The sequence below is a fragment of the Petaurus breviceps genome, unplaced genomic scaffold (genome assembly GCF_028583685.1).
Source record: "Petaurus breviceps papuanus isolate PSGF00001 unplaced genomic scaffold, PetGlider_PUasm1.0 186, whole genome shotgun sequence".
Lineage (NCBI taxonomy): Eukaryota > Metazoa > Chordata > Mammalia > Diprotodontia > Petauridae > Petaurus > Petaurus breviceps.
In genome coordinates this window covers 36,451,652-36,473,587 of record NW_027185798.1, presented here as the reverse complement: position 1 = coordinate 36,473,587, position 21,936 = coordinate 36,451,652, and the positions used below count along the sequence as shown (strand labels likewise).

The window sequence follows — 21,936 nt, the reverse complement described above, 5'->3', positions numbered from 1 at the left end:
ATATAAAGAATTCAGAAAAATATGGAAAGATTTATATTAATTTATGCCTTAACAAACAAATTAAGAGAATTTACATGATCACTACATTATATAATGAAAGGTCACTAAAAAAAATTAACCTCTTAGTCGATGGAAAAACCAATGAAGATTCTGGAGAAGTTAATGACAAAAACTTATGTCCTCCTTCAGAAAGTTGAGAGGTTACTAGGACACAAAATTGTATATATTATTGAACTGGGTTTTTGTAGCAGGTGTTTTTGCTTAATTGGCTTTCTTTGTACAAAGGAGAATTAAATCTGAAAGTAGATGAGAAATAACTTTAATAATATAATGTAAAATCAAAATAATGTATTATATAATAATGTAATACAGAGTACCAATAAAAATTATAAAATTAAAAAATGTGATAATGATGGTAGAAAAGGTTATCAATAAAATTGTTTTAAACAAAAAAGAGTATTCAGTAATCCATTTCAGGATTTAGGAAAAAAAGGGATCCTTTTAGGCCTTTGTCCCTGAAACCAATATATTGAGTAACACTTTTGCTCTCCTACCTCCCTTTACAATTCAACATAGTTGAACTGACACCTAAATGTGGACACCAGTTCCAACCCAGGCCATAACCTCTTTCAAGGCATTTCACTTGTACAAAAACAGAAATGTTGCTGCCCTTAAAACACCTTCATGCAAATCCACATTGGATTTCCTGGCAAGTGTTGACAATAGCATGCTTCCCTTTTCAGTGGAGGATGGGGGACAGGGAAGGGATATAGAGCTGAGTTTTCATATTCTTTTTTCTCCGTGTCACTTCAGTAATGTGCTGTCTCAATTCTCTTTGCAGGGATTCCCGTCAATCCAAGCAAGAGTTAAAATGGTCTAGTTGATCTCACCCATAATCATGAAGCTGAAAACTCCTGCTCGCTGACTGATGGGTTCATATGGGGTGACCTTCATGCCAGCAACACAACTTCGGTTGCTAGATAAACACACGCAGATGGATCCATATCCAGTGGTGTTCAGGAGTGACGGATGGCAAAGGCATTCCTGATTCTCATTGCACCATGGAGAGAGCCCACCAGAATGACTTGGCAAGAGGGGAGAAAAGTATTAGATTCAAATGGCAAATAATTGCTTCATATCAGCTGAGGTTCCTCTGAGAAGTTATCATCAAGCTGCAAATAGCCAGTGTTCCTAAGTTTGATTTTGCTAATTTACTAAGAGAACTAACTCCATGAGTCAAGAACATAGGGGGGAGGGAGAATCACTAATAATCAGAAAAATGCAAATTATAACTGAGGTCCACTTTATACCTAACATACTGGCAAAAATAATAAAGACCCAAAACAACAATTGCTAGAGGGGATACCAGAAGACAGACACATTGGTGCATTGTTATCTAATCTGTGAATTGTCCCGACCATTCTGGAAACAAATTGGAACCACTCCTCAAAATTCACTAAACTGTGCTTATTCTTTGGCCCTATGATAGCTTTATTACACCTATACCTGCCAAAGAGATAAGAAAAAGAAGGAAAAGACCCACAGGTACAAATGTGTTTATAGCAGTTTCATTGTTGATATAAAGAACTGGAAACAAAGGAGGGGATCAGTTGGGGAACTGAGAAATAAATCATGGTATTTGGACATAACAGAATATTATTGCTCCATGAGAAATGATGAAAGGACACTAGAGAGCATAGGAATAAATGGAGTCTTCCTTAAAATGCTAAGTAACATCTACCTAAAACCATCAGCAAGTATTATATGTAATGAGTATAAGCTAGAAGCATTTCCAATAAGATCAGGGGTGAAACAAGGATGTCCACTATCACCCCTGTTATTAATTTGGAAGATTTGCATAAACATATGCATAGTGAAGTGTATAGAGCCAGGAGGATAATTTATACAGTAACAAACTCACAAACAAGGTTTAAGCATATAAAATTCCTGAAACAAATAGGGCACACACTTTATTCTCCAAGGTTTTATGAAACACATAGGAAATTCAACTGGAGATCCAAAAAATAATCTCTAGGTGTCTCTTCCAATACAAGACATAACAAAATACTCTGGGTCTCTGAAACAATATGGGTAACCCATAATTTTCTCTAGGGATCTCCTAGATATAAATTACCCAATTAACATTGATTAGTTCTTACAAAGAGATATTTACTGGGAAGTTAGAGTAAGAATGGAAATACAAATACATCCCCCTGAAGAAGTACACACACTCTGCCTTATCCATCCATTCAATCCTTAGAAGAGCTGGCTCATATGTAAAGTGGCTCTATAAAGCAATGTGTTCATGGCCACATGATGAGCAAATGGGAAAGGAGTTATACCACATTGGGGCTCATAGAATTTCTTCTTTCTCACTGAGAAATAATCAGGGAGAGAGATTTTGTCTGTGCCTTTTGACTATACACTACATCCTGGCACAGCTGCCAATTAAAAGACATTTTATCACCAAGGCAAGCTGACAAAATAATCAGAATATCTTCATGTCCTCTGAATCAAAGAGGTAAAGAACCGACTCTCTATCACACACTAATGGAAATAGAAATCAAACAACCTGAAATGTGCATGTTCTAAGCACTACTATGGATTCATCATCCAGTCCTCCTGTTACATAAAGAGAAAATCTTAAAAATTCTAATCTTTGCAATGACCAAACACAGCTCTAAAGGACTGATCACTAAGCACAATATCTACCTCCTGACAAATGGGCAATGGATCCAAGATGCAAATGAGACATGTATTTTTGGATATGGCCAATCTATGGATTTGTTTTGCTTGATTATAAATACTGATTTGCCCAGGTTTTCCCCTTTTATAGACAACCTGGTGCCCTCCCACTACATAGGGCTCATTATATTGATGCCAGACTTAATACAGATACATGATTGGCATAGCTCACTATAGCTCAGAATTCCTGAGTTCAAGAGATCTGCCAACCACAGCCTTCACAGTATCTGAGAGTTTTTAAAGCTGCTTCTATTTATATTTAAGAATTTAAGCAGCATAGCATCATTGGGAACCTAGGAGGTTTTGAACACTAAAAACTGAGAAAGGACAAGAAAAAATTTTCACTTTACAGTTTTACATAAGGCAATGCTTTCCTGGTGTAAGAATGGAGAAATTGTAAAAGAAGAAAAGAGAAGTCATTTTAGAAATATACTAGATGACTAAAATGGTGACCTAGCTTTTCTCTCTGAGCTTCCTAGTCACACTATCAGCCCCAGGGGAACAAGTAGGTTATACAACAAACTCTTGAACCTCTCATTATTGGAAGTCCAGTAATTAACTTTCCTCCTTTGGCATTACAATGTCTCATTGTTCCAGTAAAACGATGAAGAATGCTATTGGTTGGCTATACACTCTAAGCAGGCCTGAGAAGGCACATAAACTAAATTTGTGCTCTAGAAACCAGGAGAAGGGGTGGGGAGGGTGGTTGAAGTGGGTACTCAGTTTATTTGATCTTCAGATTTGTGAATCCATTGTTAGGTCAAATTCTCCCTGGGTTCTTTAGCAATCTGGATAAAGAAATGTTCCAACACACAATGATAAAGTTTGAAAACTCACACTTTGTAGGCAGGAAAATTAATAGATACTAAATGACTTGTGAGTTGTAAATGCTGTCAATCTAAGCCTTTATTTCAATTCAGACTTCTTATTGTCCTTTTCTGTTTTGCTTCATTAAAACCATGAATTAAGGACAAATTTGTAAGATTCATAAAATTGAGCTGGGAACTTCAGCTGGGAACTCACCACTCCAATGCAACCTTTCTATCCTACTCTCATTGATTCCCTATTTCATTCTCCATGGTGATAATATCTTATCTTTTCTCTTTCTTCAAGTCACCAATTCCATCCCTAACCCCAATCCTAAGTATGCCTACATTCAATTTAACCATTTTATTTCACTCAAAAGATTGAGGGAATCCACAATTTCACTCCTTCACTCTTAAAAACTTCTGAGCATTGCTATTCATTATCTTTATTTTTATCTCCCGTCTCATAGCAAGAATTTGCTTTATTCCTTGTTAAAATTAATGCCTCTGCCTGTGCCTCTAATCCTATTCCTCCTTGTCTCCTTTAAGTCCTTACTCCAAGTGTCATTTCCTCTCTCTCATGCATCTTTAATCTTTCTCATTCTTCTGGATCCATCTTATATGACTTACAAAAATGATCAGTTCTATTTACCTGGAGAGGCTTAAACAAACTGATGCTGAGTGAGAAGAGCAGAACCAGGAGAAACTTGTACACAATTACAGACACAACGTATGTGTGACAACTGACTTTGATTGATTGGACTCTTCTCAGCAATGCAGGATTATGAGACAACTCCAAAAGACTCATGATGGAGAAAGATATCTACATTCAGAGAAAGAACTGGAAAGAACAGTTTGAATGCAGATTGAAGCAAATTACCTGCTCTTTCTCTTGTTTGGTTTTGTTTGCTCTTTCCCATTGTTCATTCCATCTGATATAATCCTTCTTTATAACCTGACTAATATCTAATGTGAAAGTATTTGCAGATCCTATACTTGATTGCATGCCGCCATGGGGGTGGGGCGGGGAGAGGAGAAGAAGGGGGAGAAAATTTGAAACTCAAGGGATTGTGGAAATGAATCTCATAAACTAAAAGTAAACAAAAATTAATAAAGACCAAAAAAACTAAAAAAAAATGATCAGTTCTATCTAGTCATCAAAAAGCTTTCCCTTGATCCTTTGAACATATTCAGGTTATCATCCCACCTCTCTCCTTTTCTTCACTGTTAAGCTTATTGAAAAAAAAGTTGTCAATACCCTATGCCTCCACCACCTCTATTTCCTCCTCAATTCCTTGCAGACTTTAGCATCCAACATTCTATTAAATCCACACTCTCTAACATCACCAGTACCTTTTCAAATTAAAAAAAAAATTCATATTGACAGATTTTGATTTTATATCAGCTACATTTCCTACTGTCTCCTTCTTCCCACTCCTCTTCCAGAGAGCCATCTTTTATAAGAAGGAATTTAAACAGGGAAAGAAAAAAAAGGAGATAAAATTAATCAATATATTGAAAAGTTGACATGATACAGCCTTTTCCACGTCCCTAGTCTGCAAAGAACTCGGTGAAAGTATCTTCTAATATCTTACTTGGGGGTTAAATTTCCTAATTATAATTTTAAAGTATGTAGTTTTGATTTTCAGTATTGTTGCTTTTTCCATTATGTTGTTATAGTCATTGAGTGCACCATTCTCCCAGTTCTGTTGACTTAACTTTGCATCAGTTTGTATGGTCTTTAAATGATTCTCTAATGATCTTATTTATCATTCCCTACAACACATGTAAAATCCATTACATTCATGAATCACAGTGATTAAACATCCTCAAACTAATAGGTATTTACTTTATTTCTAGTTATTTACTACCACAAAAAGCACTGCTATACATATTTTGTTGCATACGTCTTTCTTTTTGACAGTCATCTCCTTCAGATATGTGTCTAGCAGTGGAATCTCTGGAGGAAATGACATGAACATGCTAATCACTTTTTCACACAATTCCATTTACTTTCCAGAATGGCTGGATGAATAGGCAGCTCCATCACAACGCATTGCTGTTCCTGCTCTCTCACAACCCCTTCAACACTGAAAATCACCATCATTGGGAGTCAAAATGGCAACATAGAAGCAGGAAAACTCCATGTGCTCCCCCCATAACCACCTCAAATACCCATAAAAATGACTCTAAATAAACTTTAGGGCTACAGAAACCACAAAGTGACAAAGAGAAACAAATCTCCAGCTGAAGGCAACCCGGCAGGTGGACTAGAAGGGTCCATTGCAGTGCACTGGGAGCAGCACCCAGTCCTGCATGAGCCCAAGGTTTTAGCCCCAGGGCGCCCCGACCAGCCAAGGCTGAAGGGACATTGCGAGAGTGGATCACCAGCAGCTGTGGCGATTTCTAGAATTATCCAATGTGCAGAAACTTCAGGGTTATTTTGATTTCTAAATCTTTTATTATTGATAATTTGGAGCATGTATAATCATAGAAAGTTTAGGGTTAATAAATTTCCCAACAGCAATCCAGCCCACTCTCTCCCTCTTTTTCAACTCTAGACCCAGTTCACTGTCCACTTATACTATCACAAATGTATACATACTATTGGATAAAATTATACAGTGTCCATCTGAATGCACATTGAAATATGAGCAATAAGCACTCTTTATCTGCATGGTCTTTCTTGTTTGGATGGACAGGTCAAATTCCATTGAGTGGTGATAATATATTTCTTCCAAGAGGCTCCCTCATATTCTGGTACTTGGCACAATCAGCATGTCATCCCAAAACAGGAGCGAATGGTGGACCTCACCAGGGCTAGGGAATCCTTCTTCAGCCTTCTCTGCTGCATCTCCTTCCTCACGAGGATAAGTATCTTTAACAAAAATATATATCCCTGTGTTATACATAACTCAAGTTTTATTATCAGAGGGTCATCAAAAGGGCTATTTATGCGGTTATATTTTCCAAGGATACAGATACCTTTTGTTTGTTTTTGTTTAACCAGATGTTATCAGTGTGAGAAGCTTCCAAAGCATAATTTCCTCTAGCAAAACAAATTGGAGCTTTCTCTGACATTTGTAGTCTTAGAGAGCTCCCTGGGGCACTGTCATATGAAATGTCAGAAGTGATTTGAATCTTGGTCGACCTGACTCTTTCTAATATGCCATATGGCCTCCCATGAACCCATTTACAAAATATATACAAAATGAATATGAGGCAGTTTGGTAAAAGAGGGCATTAACATCTGGAACACTCAAAAAAGTTTCTTGTAAGAAGTTGGAACTTGAGCTGATTTTGAAGGAAACCAGAGTTTCCAAAAGGCAGAGGTGAGATGAATGTCAGGGTATATATCGTTAGGTAAGTAGAAGAGGTATTCTGAAGTACAAGTATTAACATTGAGGTCAGTCCAGTTTCAGCTTTGGCATCAGTGACACTAAGCTAGATTCAAAGGGGACTAGCTGTTGTTGTATAGTATATTGTCTAGATTCAATTAATATGAAACATAGTCAGAATTTTTTTAAAATAGTAGCAACAATCAAAAAATTACATACACAGAAGTAAAAAAAACCATACTCTACATGTATGTGCTAATGTTAGTACTCTGTGATTTCCTTAGCATTAGCACCTATTTCACTGAACCAGATCACAACCCCTCCACATCATAGGGAAAAAATTCAAGATTTAGTAGCCAATGTTGCAGTAATAAACCTCTCTGAGTTTGGTGAGGTATCAATCTGTGGACCAGTCCACCAATTTGAAATAAAATAGAAGTCAAAATTACCAAACAGATAAGTCTGCTATTGCTAATAGCTTTCAATGAAATCTGGCATATAAGTTTAGGTCTCAAAGATGGGATTGTAATACATTATATCTAAAAGTTCTACAAGACCAAATTATGGGCTGGCTACATTCAGATATGACCTAAAAGTGGTGTGAGGAACATTGTGTCCTCTCATGAGATAGAAATATCACACTATCACCAAATAGGGAAGAAGATATCAGAGCATCTAAGACCTAAAGAAAATCTGGTCCAAAAATTACCAGGGAGATTGGGTAGAAAACTCCAACAGATGTCACTTTCTTAACACAGACCTAGTCAGGGTCTATGTATGTAAAGATCATAACTCTCCAAAGAATCTTTTATATGAATGCCTTCACATGGAAGCCTCATTTGGCCATGGAGCAAGCTGTCAGTTCTTCAGCTGACAGCACCTAGACTCTTCTTTCCATGTGCCTTCCATGAGTGTCATCGGTTTTTACACTTGTCTCAAGGACATCAACACTTGACTTTGTTTCTGTCTTCTTGAATTCCCTGTCACTGAAACAGACATCCTCCTATTTGGCAAGCAGCATACCTTTGGCCCTGTCTTCAACTCAATCATATCATTTTTCAGCTGTTACATTATTACCATTCTTCTCCAAAACCTCAAATGCCAGGAACTTAGTTTTAATGCCTCTCTTTACTTTCAGCCAATCATCAACCTTGGGTCATCTAGCTCTTCTCAGTTCTAACTTTACATCCTTTGGTGTCAGGTGTTCCTTTATGCAGAAAATTTCACTCTAGGAGTCTTTCAAAATGCCTCCTTTTTCTCATAATTCTCTATTTCACATCCTTACCAGAACCAATCTGTGTCTTCAAAAATTGTTCCCATGCTAAAAAGCATGAAATAAAATCACTAACTACCTGACCAATTCTATAACGGTTTTCTTCTTTGGCTATCACTTTCTCTGCTCTGATTTCCCAGCTCCTAGCCACAATTCAATAGTCATTGAATTTCTCTCACAATAGAGAGTTCCCAAGCAAAACACAATACAGCTTTCTTCTGATCAGCTGAGCAGCTGTATGCCACACCCACCATTAATTTTTATGAGTTGATTTTGGTTTTCCATGTGTTCTTCCACATGGATTTCTAATGCTGACACTGGACTTTTCATGCTGTTTAGTTTATTTTCCCTCATTAGAGGCAGATCAAGAATCATTTCAAGGGTAAAATAATAAAGAAGGGCTATAATTTCAGGTTGAGTCATCTGTAAACAGAGGAAAGTTGGATATCAAGGACAGACATGCTCTACTTTCCTTTATGATATGAATCCCAAATCAAAGCCAGAACTTAACTCACTCAGATTTTGCTCATCTCTAATGAAGATGAAAAACTTTCTTTAAGAAGTTGGAGAGGAGCCAAGAAGGATCATATGAGGAATATAATCTTACTCTAAAAGAAATTACAGTGGGGATGGGGAGCAGCAACTTATGCCAAGCATCTGCTGTTCAGTTTTGGAGAGGCCTCTCAGCCCAGGTCAGGGCTGCCATAAAGGACCTCAACTAGTTGGATATCTGCTCCCTAGAGTCAGTGAAGGTAATGATGTCTGAGTACTTCGCCAAAGATCATGCCCTAGCCTAGAAGAAATTCCAGTTTGGGGATCTATTCTACTGAATGACTGCTTCTCCAGGTCCACTATTTCAGGAAAGCCCCAGTCACAATGTTGTACTTCACTCAATCCTCTCCAACCGCTTCTTAACAGCTTTACCAACTCTCTGAAAGAGCACATTTGCATACTTACTTTTTCTTCCACAAGCCCAATCTCCAGCTCAGAAACCATGAACTCCAATGAAATCATATTAAGTAATCTAGATAATTATATCATTTATCATATTATAAACAATTATATTATGATCTAAACAAATAATATTATTCCTGTACAGAATATCTCAACCCTTTTCCCTTCTGCCCCACTCACAATTTCTGTTATTTCCCAACCAAAGCACTCTGGCCTCCTCTCCCCTGTATGTGTTGCTTCTGACTTTGGAACACATGTTCCTTGTGGGCAAGGATTGTCTTTGTTTTCATACTTGTGTCCCCAACCTAAGCAAAGGGATTAGCAAAGATTATATAATATATGATAAATGTATTTATTGTTCATTTATTCATATGCCAGGTGTATTCCATTATAATTATCTCTCAGGTTCTCAATGAAATGCTTGGTCAGGGATAGTCAAACAGCATTTTTAACTCTCACCCTAATCCTACTAGGTTAAATGTTCTCTGCCTAGAAACAGAAAAAGGGGAATTATCTCCAAAAGGTTAGAACTTAGAATCATACATTTAAAAACTGTATTTATTATATTTCTTTAATTTATGAAATAAAACAAGCTTCTCTACAACATAGTAGAATTTTTTAAAAAGATGATTGCACATGAAACTGCAAATCTATTATGTACAACTTGTTATTCCTTTAAAATATTTAATAAAGTTAACATGCAAATTTCTTTATTTTTTCTTTTTTTCTTCTCTCCCATAAAATTTTAAAGCTTGAAAAATCCTTTAAAATCACCCAATTTAACCTCCTCATTTTACAAGTGAAGAAATTGGACTCCGTAAAGTTAAGTGACTTGCCTAAAAGGACATTCCTGAGAAAGAGACAGAGACAGAGAAAGACATAGAGACAAAAACAGAGACAGAGACACAGAGATAGAGAGAGAGAGAGACAGAGGGGGAGGGAAGGGAGGAAGGGATAGAGGGAGAGGCAGAAAGAAAGGAAAGGGAGAGGGAGAGAGTGAGGGGGGAAAGGAGAAGAGGGAGTGAGAGGGAAAGAAGGGGAGAGGGGGAGAGAGACAGACAGACAGACAGAGACAGAGACAGAGACAGAGAGAGACAGAGAGAGAGAAGATGGATATGGAGAAGATGAGGGAAAAGAAGAGGGATACAGAGACAGAGGAGGTGGAACCCAGGTTTGTTCAATGGTTCTCAAGGCTCTTTCTACTATTCTGATCTAATTTTTAAAGTTAGCCTTGGAATGTTCCCAGAGAACCTCTTGTTCAACATATTAAAATTCTACAAACATTTATCAAGTATTTACTCTCTATAAGATACTGTGTTGGGCTCCAGAGACACAAACATGAGATAATACAGAATGCCTGTCCTCAAGGAGCTTACCATTTCTTTGGATGTTTTTGAGAGGAGGGTGGTCAAACATGACATGCACACAGAGAAGCCTGCATATAAGCCTATAATCTCAGTTTCAGAAGGCTATGCAATCCATTAGACACAGAGAAAGAAATTTTCACTTCATGTCTTCTAGAGCATAAACTTACACTAGAATAAAAGAAATAGGAGGATATTATTTTTTATTTTTAATTTGAAGACTGTTACTCACCAGAAATACAAGGAATACTCACAGGCTCAGTCCCACTCTGATCTACCACAGCAGCTTGTTTCCAAATTAAACTAATTTGCCCTTCAGTCAGCCTAGTGACCCCATCCACCCACCCTACTCCCAACGGCCTAATACACTATTGCCCAGCATAGTGCAGCCACCAAATCATCTTAGCCCATTGAAGGGCAGAATACCCAAGCTCAATTGAACCTCTACCCTCAGCCTCCCCTGTCTGAAGGGATTATAGGCATGTGCCACCACACCCAGTGAAACAGAGCATATATGTTTCACATGCACTGATTTCCATGGATAAGCCTACTAATTTTGAATCATTTCTAACCAAATATTACCTACCACCTTTGGATGCACAGTTACACAGTGAAGACCTGACAAGATCAAGATAAGAATTATTATTATAGCTCTTTTCTTTGGAGCTTTCCAATTTGACCTCTGATCCCTTAAAAATAATATGATTCCCTAGTAGTGCCAAGTTGCTGAAGGACCCCTGAAGGCCTCTGGGATAACGAGGAAAAGCTTTAAAGGATCCCACGTAGCAAAAGGTTGGAAACATTCATCGTAATAAAATTATCACCTCTCCGTGGGAAGAAAAAGACAGAGGCCTAAAGCAGAGCTGGTACGGATTAACATGGGAGAAGATAAGAGCAGCTGGTAGACATGCCACCTCAAGCACATAATATCTAGGGTTTAGATGAGCCTGTCAGTCTTTCCCCAAAACCACAAGCTCCTTCCACTCCTTTCAACAGCTGAGTTTCCCAGCTGGGAGGCACGGGCAATTATCTGTCTTAGAATGTTCTCCTGTTTAACGATTGATTTTCCTTCTCTTTCCATGCCTCTCTCCTTCCTTCTCATTTGATGAGATAGTTTTACCCAGAGAATAGTGTCAATTGATCACTATTAATTTACATAAGATATAAAGGTGAATGTTTAATGAACATTTGTTGAATGAAATGAATTGGATAAAAAAAAAGTTTCACTGAAAGTCAGCTCTTGGTCCTGAGTTTTCATGAATTTTACGCAAAATTAATGCCCCTAAAATAGGAAGGAAAATGGTTGAATGGGGGGAAAAATCTTTGTATCTATTTCCTCTGATAAGGATTTGGTATCAAAGACAAATAAGCAATTAACAGATAGATAGATGTAAGTGCATACATCTATAGCTATCTTTAATATAGATATAAATAAGACTAAATCAGCCTTCCCAAAAAGATAAGCGATCAAAGGAAATGAATAAACAGTTATCAAAGAAGAACTACAAATTATTAACAACTATATTAAAGAATGCTCCAAATCACTTGTAATAAGAGAAATGCAAATCAAAACAACCTGAAGTTTCACCTCTTATCCTGTAAATTGGCAAAGATTACAGACAGACACACTAATACATTATTGGCGGAACTATGGAATGATAGGACCATTTTAGAAAGCAATTTGAAATTATTCCAATAAAGTGACTAAGTTGTCCATACCCTTTGACCAAGAGACTTCATTGCAAGGCTCATATAGGAAAGGAAGTCATTGAAAAGAAGAAAGTCATGTAACATCAAAATATTTATAGTAGCACTTTTTATAATTGCAAAGATTTGGAAACAAAGTAGATACTTATCTACAGGGAATGACTAGACAAATTTTAGTACATAAATGAAACAATATTTCTGTCCTGCAAGAAATTATGTGTGGGAAGAATACAGAGAATTGTGGAAAGAGCTACATAAATAATGCAGAATAAAACAAGTAGAACCAAGGAAACAATATACAGGATAATTGCATCGGTACAAATAGAAAGAACAATCACATACCCAAAAAATCTAAAGTGAATGTAGCAAATTTATAAAGATCAAGCATGATTCAAATAAAGAGGTATGAGAGGACAGACATGAATGATGCTGTAGAGATAACAAGATTTGGCAACTGATTGATTATGTAAGGTGAAAGTGAGGGAGAGGGCAAGGATGACTGAGTAGAACACTGCAAACCTAGGTGACTAGAAGAATGGTGATGCCCTAGACAGAAATCGGTGTTTTTTTTTGGAAGAGGGTTATGCATAGAGGGAAAGATAACAAGTGCTGTAGGGATTGTCTCATCTTTTGTACTTGTTTTCCTGGAGCCTAGAACAATGACTGGCATATGCTAGATATTAGTAAATGTTATTTTTTTATTGTTTTGCCTTGTTATTGACTTTGAGATGCCTGTGAGATATCCAATTTTAAATGTCAGCGTGTATGTATAGCTGCAGTAGCCACAAACATAAAGATGATCATTAAATCTCTGTGTGCTGATGAGGTCACCTAGAGAGAGACAGTTGGTTAGTTGGGTTGTTGTCCTTCATTCTTAAAAAGGACCAAAGTGACATCACTATGTTGGGTCAAAGTACAGTGTGTCCGACTCTGGCTGATCAGACCAATATAACCTCTGTGAGTCTTCTCATTTCTAGGCTAAACATGCCCAGTCCCTTCAACTGGGCAGCCAAAGAAAACTAATGTGATCTTAGGTTGCATTAAGAGAAGCATAACTTCTAAGAATAGGGAGGTGATAGTCCCAGTGTACTCTGCCCTCATTAGGTCTTATTTGGAGAATTGTTCCATGGTTCTCAGCACCATGGTTTAAGGACACTGAAAAGCTGAACACTGTTCAGAGAAGGGCAACCAGGAAGGTGAAGGGCATTAAGTGCATGTTATATGAGGATCCCGTTGAAAGAACTAGACATATTTAACCTGGAGAAAAGAAGACTGAGAGGACATGAAAGCTGTCTCTAAGTATATTAAATACTGTCATTGGAGGAGGGGATAGCTTATTCTGTTTTGCCACAAAGGTCAGAACCAAGAGCAATGTTTCAAAGAGTCCAATTTATGCTTGATGTCAGAAAAAAACCCTAACAATTACAACTTTTCAAAAGTATAATTGTCTGCCTTGTGAAGTGGTGGATTCCCCTTCTTTGGAAGTCTTCAAGCATAAATGGACAAACAGATCAGATAAGTTATAATGAGGATCCCTTTTGTCTCTGGGGTGGTCTAGGTGGGTCCAGAGGTCCCTTCCCAGTTTCAAACTGACTCCCTTATCAATATGGAATTTTTACCTTCCCACTGTAAAGTGTCTGGCACAGATTAAAACTAATGAATTCTCATCACTTGCTCAAAAAGTAATAGACAGAGACCCAAATCTCCCCTAGTTTATTTTTTCTACAATTAAAACCCCATCATGTTTCTGTCTGTGAGACGTGACTCTTCAAAAGTACTGTAGAAGGCTAAATAAGACCCTGACATTCCAGCCAAGAGCTACCATCTACAGTGAACCGCAACCAGAGATGATGGGAACAAGTAGTGCTTCTCCACTCACATTCCCAAAGTGCCTCCCTATGCTCTAAAAATATGCCTTCTGCCACTGTAATTCAGGACTAATTGAATTTTCACTCTGCCTCCTGTGGAAGGTTTTCAGCCTAGTTTACAAAGGGTCATCATTCAACAACTGTTACAGCGTTAGCTGTTCCCCATCCCATTACTGCCTGCTCACATATAGCTCACACTCCCTCTGGATATGCAATAAAAGACCAACTCTCTTATGTGCTGGACCAACAAAAACAAAAAAAAGTTAGTCCCTGGAACTTAATTGCAATTTCAACAGAACACCATTCATTTTTTTCTCTTTGTTTTCTAGTTTTTTAAATGCCCCTTTTCCTCCATGAAGGAGGAGTTGAGTTTAGACCCATCGTTTCATCAATGTTAAGGACATCTGATTTGGAAAATCTCTCCACTGATGCTGACCAGTGGCTCCTCAGTAATGTCTGAGAGAGCTACTAAGTGTACTGAGAATTAAGTCATTTCTCCATGGTAAGCATATATCTGATGAAGAAGTTAAAACCGGGTCTTTCTGATGCTAAGGATGACCCTCTCTAGCGCATTCCATGCTGCTTCTTATGCTATACCTATCCATGTTACGATCTATTTAGCTTTGTACTCTTTTGGTTTTACATTGCCTACATTATTTCCCAAAGAAACTCTTTCTCCCTTTCCCTCCAGAAAGTCATTCTTTATAACAAAGAATAAAACAGATCAGGAAGGGGGAAGAAGTCAACAAAACTATCCAACAACACGGACTTGAAAGTAAAATAAAACTTAACTTTAAAAAAATGACATTATCTAAGTGTTAAACACTCATAGTCCCCCACCTCAGAAAAGAACCTGGGGAAATTTTTTTTCTCAAAAAGTTTCTCTGATAAAGGTCTCATTTCCAATATATCACTTCATAAGGAGAGTCATCCCCCAATTGGCAAACAATAATAGCATCATTTTACAATGCTTTACAATTTGCCAAGTGCTTTACATACATTATCTCATTAAGCCCTCACAACAACCCTATGGAGTGGTTTTGTAATTAATATGCCCACTTTATAGGTAAGGAAACTGAAGCTTAGTGACGTTAAGTAACTTAGCTATGGTCATATAATAAATGTCTGAGGCAGGACTTGAAATCATTCTTCCTGACTGCAAATCCAGCGCTTTACCCATTTTACCACCTATCTGCCTCTAAATAATCAAAGACATGAACAGACAATTCTTGAAGGAAGAAATCTAATCTATCTCTGATAAGATAGATAGATAGATACATACATACATACATGCAGATAGAGATATATTTTAAAAACTCAAAATCACTAACAATGAGAGAAATTTAAATTAAAGCAAGTCTGAAGTTTCACCTTCTACCAATCAAATTGGCAAAACTGACAAAAAAGAAAAATGACAAGTTTTGAAGGGACTGCAGGAAAAGAGACACATTGATTCTTGAGGGAATTGTTCATTGGTTTAACCATTCTGGAAAGCAGTTTGGAACTGTCTCCCATAAGTTACTAAATTATGCATATCCCTTAATGTGGAAATAATAGACCTATACCTTAAGGAGATGAAACAAAGAAGAAAAGATTGTATATGTGCGAAAATATTTAAAGCATCTCTTTTGATGTTGAAAAAGAACTGGAAACTAAAGGGTTGCCCATCAATAAGGGAATGGCTAAACAGATAATGATATACAAATGGAATGAAATTCTGTAAGAAATAAAGAAAGTGACAGTTTCAGAGAAACTTGAGCAAACATCTATGGTCTAATGCATCAATGGGGAACCTGTGGCCCTTTGACTAAATCTGAACTTCACAGAACAAATCCTCTTAATAAACAGATTCGTTCCATAAAACTTGGACTCAGTCAAAAACCTAAAGACCTAGAAGGCCACAGGTTCCCCATCCCTGGAATGTATAGGCAAGCGAGTAGAACCAGGAAACACCAACATTGCTAAAACGAACCATTCTGATAAACTTAAAAACTGATCATTATGATTCCAGAGGACCACTGATAAAGAACATTACCTACTTTCTGATAGAAATGTGGTAGACTAATATATAGACTGTGTCACATATTTTTAGACATGGCCAATATTTGTTGTTTCACTATGCTTATCAGTTAAAAGATTCCCTTCCTCACCCACCTCCAGTGGGTGAGGGGAGTTAGAAGGAAGAAAAAAATTTATAAAGTAGTAGGTGTGGGCATGGTAGGATAGGTATGGTAACAGGAAGGCTTTAAGATCTTTAAGATCACCAATCAGATGCCAAGGTCTCAGCAACAGAAGTCTGAATTCCATGGGGGAGGGAGGAAAGAGGAGGAGGATGCAAAAGTGTTAGCATTATAGCTTAAAGATGGCCAAGATCAGTCAAGATAAACCCAAGCTTATCAATCATAGTTTGGACAAGAGAACAGAAATCCAAGGTCTTCTAGAAGGAGGGGGAGGAAGCCAGAGTATAGACAACATGATTTGGAAATGAATGGGAAGCAAAAGTATGGAGACTACTGGGGGACAGGTGCTGAATTTCACATTTTTTTCAGTAACTCTGAGAAAGACATCAATTCTATTCAACAAATATTAATTAAGTGTCTGCTTTGTGCAATGCTCTTTTCTAGTTATGGGATGAAAAAGGTATGAGTGAATGTCTTAAGGATTAGACTTCTCCAGGGATAATTCATAAGAATTTTACTTTGTCAGGGTTCTCCTCTTATTTTTCTTATGGATTAATTGAAATCCACAGACATGTAATTTCTCTACATCTGGCACATAATTCACCTTCAAGAGAATGAGAAATTTCAATAGCATGGTGGATATGGAGGTCAGATTGCAAGGAGTTCATGAGTGAGCAGATCAAGAGACAATAGAAATAATAAAGGTAGCATCCTGTTTTTCTTTTGCAAAGTTAGAAATGTAAGGTGGTCTGTAGAAAGTGACTTTCAGCTATGTTGCTAGTCCATGCTATGATTTAAATAGCATGTACAAAAAAGAGTACAGTACCTTGCACGTAGTTGGAGCTTAATAAATGCTTGTTCATCAATTTACTAGTCCTGCTATACTCTGAAGTTACTGCTCTCTATCTCTCCTTCATTTCATTGCTAAATCTCCAAGAAAAAAAAAATTTCCATTCTTAGAGAATAGCTAAGTAGAAAAATGTCGATCAAAACTGAATACTGCCTAGTTTCCATTAACACCAAGCAGAATAACAACAATGGCGGTAGTGGTGAAGATGATGATAATGACGACAATTATGACTAGAACGTCAGTATCATCATTGTAGCCAATGGATTTAAGTTTAAATTCAGGAGTCTAAGCTGAAATTATGCTAGAATTTTTCTTCCAATCCAATTTTCCCCATAAATGCCTTTGCCAGGTATCCTGGTCCTGGACATTCTTGGAGTAATAAAAAGTTCAGCATACTGAAACCAAGAGGATTGGTCCCAAGCCTGCTCCTGCTAGCTATGCAACCTTAGGTAAGTCACTAGGGTGAGATGATTTCAAAGGTCTTTTCAGTCTCTTCTTGTTGTCATTCAGTTGTGTTTGACTCTCTGTGTCCCTGTCGACCATAGCATGCCAAGACTGTTCATGGGGTTTTCTTGGCAAAGAGAATGGAGTGGTTCTCCATTTCCTTCCCCAGTGAGTTAAAACAAATAAAGGCTTGGTGACTTGCCCAGAGTCACACAGCTAGTTAGTGTCTGATGCCAGATTTAAACTCAGGCCTTCCTGACTTTGAACCCAACTCTCTATCCACTGAGCCATCTAGCTCCCTCTTTTTCAATCTCTATCATTCAGTAACTTCAAATTCCTATCTTATTGCTTTCTTTACCTATGATTATGGCTTATCATAGGTCACATATGCTGAGTTCACTGTTCACCATAGGCCCAAAGCAATAGAAGGTTTCCATAGTCTAAGATTGCCATTTCTTCTCTCAGTTCTAAGCAGGAGATTTCTAGTTGGTCTGATCACTGAGGCCACCATTTTACTTCTTAGAGAAAATCATACAAAATAATTAAGTATATAGAAGTTGATAGGTATGCATAGAAGTGACCTACTCAGAACATATCCCTAGCTGAGAAGTGTAATGAATAGAGCCCTGGGCCCAGAGTCAGGAAGACTCAAGTGAAAATCCAGCCTCAGACACTAATTGTATGATGCAAGACAAATCACTTAGCCTCTGTCTGCCTTAGTTTCCTCCTCTGTAAAATGGAGATAATAATAGTGCCTACCTCAGGGTAATGAAGACCAAATGAGATATTCATAAAGTGCTTAGCAAAGAATTCAGTAGACACTTGATAAATGCTTGTTTCCTTCAAAAATCAGCATATCCAAAATAGAACTCACTTTATTTTTCTCTAAGTCCATGATTCCTTCATATTTTCCTATTTCTACTGAGGAGCACCACCACCCCTTTAGTCACCTAGATTCATTTTTGCTTCTTCCATCTCTCTCGGTAACCCCAGAACTCTCCCTTCAAATATCAAATCAGTGTCCAAATCTTTATTCTACCTCTACAACATGCTTCACATGCAACTCCTTCCTTTTACTCACTTCTCCAGTTCAGATTCTTATCAAATATCATGTAGATTGTTACAAGAGCTTCCTTATTGGTCTGTTTCTCCTCTTTTTCATATATATTACAAATAATCATATTTTCACTATCATATATTTAAAGTGAAGGGAACCTAATCCAACTTTGTCACTTTACAGATGAGGAAACAAACCCAAAAGTTTAAGTGAATTGCTCAAGGTCACACAAGTAGTAAGTGGTAGAGCTGAGATTCAGGAACTCTGACTACTAATATAGTCCAGTCCCTACTGTATCATATTAGTAAATATTAAATAATTATTTGCCAAAGTGAATTGAAAATTGTTATTCTAAGTTCCAAATAAATCTATTTATTACTCTAAGTCTATAAGATACTACCCTCTAACCCTCAGGTCTAAAAGTGTAAGGGTATGATCAATTGAATTAATACATCACCCTGACCCTCTTAAAGCAACCAAATTCTCCAGTCCTCATACTTTCATCAGGTGAGCACACCTCTACTGAATTAATCAATTACTCATTCAATCAAAGGCATTCAATTAATGAATACCCTTTAACACCTTTTTACTTAAAAATGCAAGTCAATTCAGAGCTGAATGTTTAAATAACTCATCTTAGAGGAGAAAGCAAGTCTAGCCAAGCACCTGAGAGGAAATTATTTGGGGAAAGAGGAGAAGAAAAGCAGGACAGAATAGAGCCTCTGCCCCTTCCCTCCCTTTCATTAGCCAAAGGGCAATTATGTCAATTTTGGCAAGCTGGAGGATTTCAACTTCTAATTGGCATAGCAGAAGTATCCCAGGAAAAGCAGAGAGGAATAACAATGTCTACTTCAGAAGCCAAGGAAAACTTAGGCACTGAGGAAGGACTCTATAAGGATCCCAGATGAAAGTTACACTCCACCTAAGGGGAAAATCTTGAGGACTTACTAAAGAAGAACTTTCAGGAATTATTAGTTACCCTCTTTGCCATTTGGGTTCTCTAAGCCTGAACTCACTTTCTTCAGAACTCTGTATGTACTTGTGACAGCGTCTCATAGACTTTTGGTAGGAATATCTATACCAACAATTATTATTATACCATCTTAGTCAAATCCATTTCTAAAAGCTAATTAAGTCTGGTTAGTTAATTGTTATGAACTGATAATCAATCAGGAAACATCCCAGTAGGGGGTCATGAATTATAGCATTAAAAACACTAAGGAACACTTTGAGATATCCTAGAACCATTCAAGAAGCAACCATTGTCTTCAAGGGACCCAGCCCATCAGTGTGAATGAGAATCAGGACAGTAACTCCCAAACATACCCTATATAAGCAAGTTGAAACAACAGGACATTCACATAAAAAGATGGTTAATCAAAGTAATATTTGATCAAGGAATTAGTATAGATAATGCATACTGTAGGAGTTGTGTTAAAGGGACTTCTGTAGAGTAGGAAGGTTCTAGCAGACTGGGCTTAAGAGGCAATCATATGAGTTGGGCTTTGAATCATGGGTAATATTCAAGTAATTGGGGAAAGGGGAAGATTGGATATACTAGGTAATAAATGCAATCTCAGTAAAGGTTTGGAGGAGAGATTGTGCATAGTCCTTGTAGAAACACAAATAAAAGGAAAATATTACTTACCCTCAAGGGATTTATATTCTACTTACAAGCCCAATTGAAAAATAAAAGTGAAATAGTGTCTGTCTCCTCAAATTGTACTGCCCTTCAAATGCAATGAAAATATTGACATTGTTTAAGCAGAGAGAGAGAAATAATTTGAAGGAAACATTTGTGCCCCAAAAAGTTTGTGGATGATTAAAACAATAACTAGTGATGTTGTTATAAAGATCAAAGGGATATAGGAGAGAAGAAATTTGGTGATTGAGGTAGGGAGGAAGTTGCAGTGAATGAGTCACAAAAGAGAAGTAGAGGGAGGAGAGGAGAAGGCAAAAGAGACAAATGGGGGAAAATAGAGAAAAAGGGAGGGATGGGGAAGAGGGAGAAAGACAAAGGGAAGAAGGAGAGAGATAGAGAGAGATGGGGAAACACTGGGAGAGAGAGATAGGGGAAGAGGAAGAGAGGGATAAGTTGGAGAGAAAGAGATGGGGAGAGGGAGAAAGAGAAGAGGGAGAGAAAAGGAGAGAGAGGGAGAGAGAGAGATTAGGAGAAAGAGAGGGGGAGAGAGATTAGGAGAGAGAGTAAGAGAGAGAGACAGACAGAGAGAGAGAGAGAGAGAGAGAGAGAGAGAGAGAGAGAGAGAGAGAGAAAAAACTTGGATCTTAACTGTAAGTTGTGTGGTTTTGAAACCTCTGAGACCTTAGTAGAGTTGGAAATCTTCAGGGAAATAAAATGTTGGGTGTTAGATTTGGATGCTATAAGAAGTAAATGCTTTGCTACTTTCAGCAGGCTTTAGATTAAGAAGTTAAATTAGGGTTGTTCAAACTTTAACTAGACCACTGACCCAAAGGAGTAACATATTAAAGTGCCTGTGTTGAAACCAAGGCTGGGATTGGTTAGAGGAAAAAAAGGAAAGTATAGGCCAGAGAGAAAGCCATTGGCTTTTAATACATGCAGAGACCATAACCTAGAGAGGGAGAGAGCTGTGAACCATCCGCTGAAATAGCTCATAAATGATAGGATAATCGGAAACAGATGCATCTCAGACTACTGGTGGGGTTTGAATTTGTGAGCTTTGTCAGGTGGTAATTTATCTTAGATTAGATGTCAATCAATGAAATGTCTCATTCCCAAATCCCAGGAATTGTTTCAATTTTCAGCCAAAGCAGTGTGAAAAACTACATATCTGTGGAACAATGAGGCTATGATATGGAACAATGAAATTGTTATGATGATTATTAAAAAAGCTTAATTCAGTCAGAAAACACTGATTTAAGTACTAATCACTTCATTTTTTTGTAGCAAAAATTCAATAAGGATTTGTTTTTGTTGTTCAGTCATGTCCAACTCTTCATAAACCCACTTGAGGTTTTCTTGGCAGATACTAGAGTGGTTTGACACTTCTTTCTCCAGCTTGTGTTATAGATGAGGAAACTGAAGCAAGCAGGGTTAATGACTTGCTCACAGTCACACAGCTAGTGAATGACTGAGGTCAGATTTGAACTCAGGAAGATGAGTCTTTGTGATTTTAGGCTAGCTACTCTAACCACTGTGCCACTTAACTGCTCTAAGTATTTATAAAGTACCTACTATGTGTCAGGTATTAATCTAGGCACTCAAAATACCTCCCTAAAAAAGTCCCTACCCTTAAAGAGCTTACATTCTAAAGGAATAACACAACACACACACACATATACACATACATATTTCATTTTTAGTTAGCCCT

The 21,936-nt window shown here is 37.5% G+C and overlaps 1 long non-coding RNA gene across 1 annotated transcript; it reads right to left on the bottom strand.

The window, feature by feature from the left end:
* Positions 1-5,989: 5,989 nt before the first annotated feature.
* LOC138162151 (uncharacterized) lies at positions 5,990-10,954 on the bottom strand. The gene is made up of 2 exons (XR_011168559.1): positions 10,713-10,954; positions 5,990-6,429 (listed from the first exon to the last, which is right to left on the bottom strand). It is a non-coding gene; the product is annotated as an uncharacterized lncRNA (long non-coding RNA).
* Positions 10,955-21,936: the final 10,982 nt, after the last annotated feature.